The sequence below is a fragment of the Eschrichtius robustus genome, chromosome 10 (assembly GCF_028021215.1).
Source record: "Eschrichtius robustus isolate mEscRob2 chromosome 10, mEscRob2.pri, whole genome shotgun sequence".
In the NCBI taxonomy this organism is placed as follows: Eukaryota; Metazoa; Chordata; class Mammalia; order Artiodactyla; family Eschrichtiidae; genus Eschrichtius; species Eschrichtius robustus.
In genome coordinates, this window is record NC_090833.1 from 21,456,714 (window position 1) to 21,464,248 (window position 7,535).

The following is a 7,535-nucleotide window of genomic DNA, read 5'->3' on the forward strand; positions in this document are numbered from 1 at the left end:
TTATGAACTAAAAAAGTAAATAAAATAACCCAAAAACAATTCAGCCAAGGAAGGGAGAGTAATGGAGGCAACTTTGGATAATTCTCTAGAACTCAAAAGAATTTTTTAAAAAAATTTCAGCTAATGGAATCCTTGATAATTAACAAATAAAAAAAAGTTTTCAGGCATCAAATGAAAAGATATTTGCAATGGGTATTCATGGAATTCTTTGAAAGTTATTTTTGTGTTTTTTGTTTTTTAACAAACAGGTAATAATTACTAGCAGTTGCACTACTTCTTGCCCTGCATCCAGAGCTACAGAGGCCCAAGAGGAAGTAAGGTGGAGGGGAAAGCAATTCTCCAACTTGAAGACCTGCTCCCTCGTGCCAGGCCGGTCAACATTCAGGCAGATCAGAGGGGGAAAAAAGCTGGAAGAAAAATGCACCATTTTGTGGTAAGACTTTCAATGTTTTAAAAAGTTTCTTAAATAATTTAATGTCTTCTTCAAGTTTTTTAAACTTACATTTCACATAAAGTTGCACAATTTATCTTTTGAGACATCTTTTGATGCTACTTTTCTTTCAGTACAAAAGGTCCAATTACTGATGTCCTAGACCACACCCCTTTGTTTTCTATATTACTTTAAGTGTGATAAAGTGTTTCTGAAATACATCTTCTTTGTCACTAGAGACACCGGTTTTACCAATATGCAATACTCAAAAAGCTCTCCAACGGTTTAAGTGTGAGACTTTGCAAAACAAACATGAATACTGCTGCATAATTTGCCTTTCTCCAGAAAAGGGTATTACAGTTTGTTGACACTGCATACAAAATAAAATGCAAAAATTTGCATTTTCAGTACTTTTGGTTTCTTGACCTTTATTTGAATTTGAGACTAAGCTTTACCAAACAACAGAATTTACACTGTAACTAGCCAACCACAGTCCTCATTATGGAATCTGTGCAGTGCATTTGTTACCTAGGAAACAGAAGAGAGCACAGGCAGAGTGCAATTTCAGTATAGCAAAAGAATTCTCCAATCATGCTGGTAAATAAAGTCCATATATCAACTAATCAGAAGCAAAGTCAAGAAGTACCATGGAAGAGTTAAGCTCTATGGAAACTTTTTTCAAGGCAAAAAAGAAACCTGCGGGGTTTCTTCAGGCAACTATGTAGGTCTCTTCACTAAATATTATGAGCAGGTTTCTTTACAAACACAAACTGTCAAAAAATAAACTGTTCAAAATAAATGGCTTCTCTCCAATCTTCAGCTTCTCTATTTTTGACAGTATTTAAGAGAAAAAGCTTCTTCAGAGCCAGCCTCATACATCTGGTAGCAGAATATTAGTCCAAGAATGAATTCTGCATTTTCGGCAAGCAGCAAGTGTATGTACTGCTCTTAAACAACGCAGGACGATAAAGGCTGGAATGAGAGGTCACTGTCCGCACCTCTCACAGTCAGGCCTACTTTCCCAAGCTACAAAAAACTTCAGGAAAAAGAACTTGAAAGGCACAGATCTTTTATAAAGAATAAAACTGTTAACTTTTCAGCTTTCCCCCTGGTTATTACTAATGATAATACTAGTCATTTGAGGGTTCCAAACATAAAGTGAACATTTTAAGTGTCTTTTAATGGTACCACACTAATAACTAACAAACAGGAAAAGACTAGAAAAGTCTATGGATTTTAAAGCCTATCAAATTTAACCGTGGAAAGCTTAGTGTTGTTAAAACAAAAAACAAAAACTGGTAAATATCAGATTCTACTGCTCAGCTATTGATGCATTTAAAACCCAGCTTTACGCAAATTCAAAATTTCTGGAAGCATTTGTCATAGTATCAAAAGCAGCAGAAAAAAATTTCAACCATGAGATGTGAAAAATAATTTACATGCCTTCCTAAGCACCAACATACCAGACGAAAAATCAAATGAAAATATGAAGGAGTCTCTGGAATGCTTCTGATTAACTAAAATAGTACCGTTAATTATAGAAAAACAAAACACAAAACAAAAAAATTAATATCTACATATCACAGTCAACAAACAAAACAAAAATACCAGGTGTTATCTTTTAGCCAGCCTAAGTAAACACACCATGCCCATCCCAGAAAACTGTCAGACACAGCTACAACTTTGCCAAGCAATTCTCAATGCAGGCCACACTCTTAATGTTTAGTTTACACAGTGACTCCGTTAAACCTTAATGCTACAACTGACAGCCATGTAAACAAATACATAAACATGCAATTCAATTTGTTAGCTTATCTGTTTTCATACTGGGAAGAGCTGATGAAGAGTCTGTATCTAAAGAGCTGAAACTCTGGAAGTGTTTTAGAACTCTATTCCACCATTCCTGATAAAGTCTGAACAAATTTCAACACTTAGCCTCTTTGGGCCATCCTTATTAGAAAAGGAAGAGGTATCTTGCCCAAGGGCCCACCAGCGCCTGACACTGAGCTCTGTGCAGAGTTTAAATTCATTTATCTAATCGAGAACAGAAGTCAAAACAGGAACTAATCAAAGAGGCTGGCATGACCTTTGTTAGATGTAGCCTCTTTTTTTTTTTTTTTTTTTGTTAAACATCTTTATTGAAGTATAATTGCCTTACAATGGTGTGTTAGCTTCTGCTTTATAACAAAGTGAATCAGTTATACATATACAATATGTTCCCATTTCTCTTCCCTCTTGCATCTCCCTCCCTCCCACCTTCCCCCTCCCATCCCTCTAGGTGGTCACAAAGCACCGAGCTGATCTCCCTGTGCTATGCGGCTGCTTCCCACTAGTTATCTATTTTACATTTGGTAGTGTATATATGTCCATGACACTCTCTTACCCTGTCACATCTCACCCCACCCCCTCCCCATATCCTCAAGTCCATTCTCTAGTAGGTCTGTGTCTTTATTCCCGTCTTGCCACTAGGTTCTTCATGGCCATTTTTTTTTCCCTTAGATTCCGTATATATGTGTTAGCATACTGTATTTGTTTTTCTCTTTCTGACTTACTTCACTCTGTATGACAGACTCTAACTCCATCCACCTCATTACAAATACCTCCATTTCATTTCTTTTTATGGCTGAGTAATATTCCATTGTATATATGTGCCACATCTTCTTTATCCATTCATCTGTCGATGGACATTTAGGTTGCTTCCATGTCCTGGCTATTGTAAATAGAGCTGCAATGAACATTTTGGTACATGACTCTTTTTGAACTATGGTTTTCTCAGGGTATATGCCCAGTAGTGGGATTGCTGGGTCGTATGGTAGTTCTATTTGTAGTTTTTTCAGGAACCTCCATACTGTTCTCCATAGTGGCTGTATCAATTTACATTCCCACCAACAGTGCAAGAGTGTTCCCTTTCCTCCACACCCTCTCCAGCATTTATTGTTTCTAGATTTTTTGATGATGGCCATTCTGATCGGTGTGAGATGATATCTCATTGTAGTTTTGATTTGCATTTCTCTAATGATTAATGATGTTGAGCATTCTTTCATGTGTCTGTAGGCCATCTGTATATCTTCTTTGGAGAAATGTCTATTTAGGTCTTCTGCCCATTTTTGGATTGGGTTGTTCGTTTTTTTGTTATTGAGCTGCATGAGCTGCTTGTAAATCTTGGAGATTAATCCTTTGTCAGTTGCTTCATTTGCAAATATTTTCTCCCATTCTGAGGGTTGTCTTTTGGTCTTGTTTATGGTTTCCTTTGCTGTGCAAAAGCTTTTAAGTTTCATTAGGTCCCATTTGTTTATTTGTGTTCTTATTTCCATTTCTCTGGGAGCTGGGTCAAAAAGAATCTTGCTGTGCTGTATGTCATACAGTGTTCTGCCTATGTTTTCCTCTAAGAGTTTGATAGTGTCTGCCCTTACACTTAGGTCTTTAATCCATTTTGAGTTTATTTTTGTGCATGGTGTCAGGGAGTGTTCTAATTTCATACTTTTACATGTACCTGTCCAATTTTCCCAGCACCACTTATTGAAGAGGCTGTCTTTTCTCCACTGTATATTCTTGCTTCCTTTATCAAAGATAAGGTGACCATATGTGTGTGGGTTTATCTCTGGGCTTTCTATCCTGTTCCATTGATCTATATTTCTGTTTTTGTGCCAGTACCAAACTGTCTTGATTACTGAAGCTTTGTAATATAGTCTGAAGTCAGGAAGCCTGATTGCCCCAGCCCCATTTTTTGTTCTCAAGATTGCTTTGGCTATTCGGGGTCTTTTGTGTAGATGTAGCCTCTTCTAAGTTTTAAGTAAAGTGTACAAAAATGTACACTCCAGGCATTTACAAAATAAGGCATGAAATAATATTAATCTGTTAATGTAAAACTAGGACAAGAATCTAGGATACATTTTTCTCCTAGAAAAAGACCACTATTTTAGGCATACTAAACTGTCTCCTCTTTATAATGACAAAAATCAGTTTACCTAGTTAACACTATATTAAATCGTATATTGTTTTCTGACAAATTTCTACATGTTACTTGACAAAAATTTAAATAGCAAATATTTTTTCCACCATAATAATTTTCCTTCATGTTTGGATGATAATACTTTTATTTTTTAAGAAAGACTACATTTCCTACATAGAGCTGTACATATAACTGCGTGTCCCCAAAACTGTGTTTTCTTTTTTGATCTCCTTGGTAACCATCAGATTTAAGTTTGTCAATACGGATTCTCAAACAATAGGCAAAAAAAAAAAAAGTCTCCAGAAATGAGCAGTAGATAGAGGTGAATGCAAAGATATAAATCCACAACTGCGTTAAAAATCTGAATCTGGAAGGGCTTCCCTGGTGGTGCAATGGTTAAGAATCCGCCTGCCAATGCAGGGGACACGGGTTCAAGCCCTGGTCCGGGAAGATCCCACATGCCACAAAGCAACGAAGCCCGTGCCCCACAACTACTGAACCTGTGCTCTAGAGCCCGCGTGCCACAACTACTGAAGCCCACGCGCCTAGAGCCCAAGCTCCGCAACGAGAAGCCACTGCAATGAGAAGCTCGCCCACCACAACGAAGAGTAGCCGCCCCCCGCAAGTAGAGAAAGCCCGCGCAACGAAGACCCAATGCAGCCAAAAATAAATGAAGAAAAAAAAAAAATCCCATTAAAAAAACTGAATCTGGAAAATTAATTTTCTGGGTGCTTATGCAACTTCATTTATTATCTGAGTATCTACAAATACATAGCAATTGTTCATAAAAAACTTAGATAAATAATACACATCAGAAATATCACTTACAGTACTTTTCAAAAGTTATATCCACCATATACAACCCAGTTGTTGGGTTATAAACAGAGAATACATAAATACATATAATAAAATAGGGAAAGCACAATCACAGGGAGAAATGATCAGTTCTAACGTTCATGTTCTCCCCATATGTCGTGAAAGATCTCATATCTTAAACCAGCAAAAATAAAGGTTTTAGCCTGGACAGAAAGTTAGAGAATTGTTTATCACACTCCAGTCTAACCTCCACTGTGGAAGTGACTTGCTTGTGAACTGTTTATTTAATAGGTAGAAGATTCTGTCATGTTAAACCTAAGGAGTCTGGGAAATAACAAAACTTTACCTCCAAAAGTTATACATATATGTAACAATCACAGCCATATTCATCTTTTATTTCTTGCCTTTAAGTCCCTATCTGAAAGAAAAAAAGAAAGAAAGAAAGAAGGAAAGAAAGAAAGAAAAAGAAAGCCATCAGAATACTAAAAAACACTCTTTGATTTTGGTCAGCCCAACCTTCTCCTAGCGAGGGAAATCTATTTCTCGATGTATTTGATAACAAACACAAATCACTGTGCGCAGCCTCAGACGGGGTGGGGGGGGGGCGGAAGAGCCCTTCGGAGAAAGCCCTCCTCCGTCAGAAACAATAAATAAGGGACCCAAGGGATGCACGCTCCTTTACACACGCCCCAAACGCACCTTGGCGTGCCTCGCGGGAGGGAAACAAGTCTGGCAAAGCCCCGAAACACCTCTCTCCCTCTCTCTCCATAACCTCCTCAAGACTTGAAAACTAAGAGAGCACATCTTTTCTTTCCCCTTTCCCGCCCTCCTTCCCACCTCCAACAAATCCCAGAGAGGGAGCGGGCGAGCCAGACCCACGCAGAGCGCCCGCTGCCGCGGCGGCGACAGGAGACGCTGGGCGGCGGGCCGGCCCCAGAGAGACAGCCCAGAGCCGCGACCGCCGCTCGCTCGGCCGCCGGGGGTTTCTACCCCCTCACGCCCCCGAGGCCGTCGCCGGCGACGTCCGGCCGCCCGGCTCTCAGCCCTGACTCTCGGCCTCCTCGCGCCCCACCCCCTCGCAAGCCCAGAGGAACAAAAGGAGGGTTCAGCCGGGTCACTGCTAGGCCGCCGAGTGGGAGGAAAGCGGCGCGGACGCCAGTGCGACCGCCCCCCACACAAAGGGGCTCCCGGCCCCGGGCGCAGCGTCGGCGCGCTCGTCCCCGCCCCGCGCGCGGGCTCTCACCCACCTGCAGGTGTCTGTGCGTCTGTCCATAGGAACGCGGGCAGCGAGGGGGCCTGTAGGAGCCCGGCAGTAAGGGCTGGAGGGGGCGGGATGGAGGGGAGGGAGGGAGCGCGGCCACAGGGCCGGGGAGCGAAGGTAAGTAGAACGGGAAGGCGCCGGACGGGCGACGGACTGAGGGGCTGGGGGCGGGGGCGCCAGCCTGGCTCCGCCGACCGGCGCGCGCCACTCCGTGCGCCTCGGGCTCCGCTCGCCCGACTCCGAGTGCGGCGGGCAGGCGGGGGGCGGGGCGCGGGCGGGGCGGGGCCGGCGAGCGGGGCGGGGGCTCGGACCCCGGCCTCCAGCCGGCACCGGAAACGCGCTGTGGTCCGGGAGACCCACAGGAAGTGTGTAACGGCACCTCCCACGACGCGCACCGAGCTAGCGGCGGAGGCTGTCCGGAGGAGGTGTGGACCGACCCTCCTGTTACAGACACGCGACCAGGAGCTCGGTCTCCGCAGCCCGACAGGCGTGGGAGCCACGATCCCCTCTGCGTTCTCAAGTGGGCAACACCCCCTCCTGCCACACGCGCCAGGCCCGCGGCCCCCGCTGCCCTTCGCAACTCCGTACAGCTCCACCTAAACGCCAGCGTCAGACCTCCTTGCAAGACCCTGGGATTGTCAGGCGTGTGATACCTGTTTTAACGCGCTGAGTGGAGTCACCTCTACATCCAGGCATGTGCAAGAACACCTCCGATCGACAGACGTACAACCCACAGTCACCGCTGCCCGGTGGAAGTTTCTAATACAGCTACAACCACACGCACCCATCCCGTGGAGGGAGCCGGGCTGCTGAATAACACCTAAAACACACTAAGACCGGGAAGCATATAGTAACACCACCTGCACAGCTCGGCACAAGGGAGGTAAGGCTGGACCAGGCGCCCTCCACCTTTATTTTATCCACCAAACACTTTCATAGTACTTACACTAAGTGCTTAGCGAATATTAATTTGCTTAATGCTAAGAACTCTATGAAGTGGGTCTTGTTAGCATTGCTGTTTTGCACATGAGGAAACTGAGGCACAGAGACAGTAAGAAAGCTGCCCAAGATCACAT

The 7,535-nt window shown here is 43.5% G+C and overlaps 1 protein-coding gene across 2 annotated transcripts in view; it reads right to left on the bottom strand.

Moving 5' to 3' along the window:
* KIAA1958 (KIAA1958 ortholog) overlaps positions 1–6,521 on the bottom strand; it is a 162,612-nt gene extending 156,091 nt beyond the window's left edge. For both annotated transcript variants that reach the window (XM_068552600.1, XM_068552601.1), the window contains exon 1: positions 6,446–6,521. The gene's annotated coding sequence lies outside the window, so the exon portion shown is untranslated. The remainder of the gene's footprint in view (positions 1–6,445) is intronic.
* Between the last annotated feature and the right edge of the window lie 1,014 nt (positions 6,522–7,535).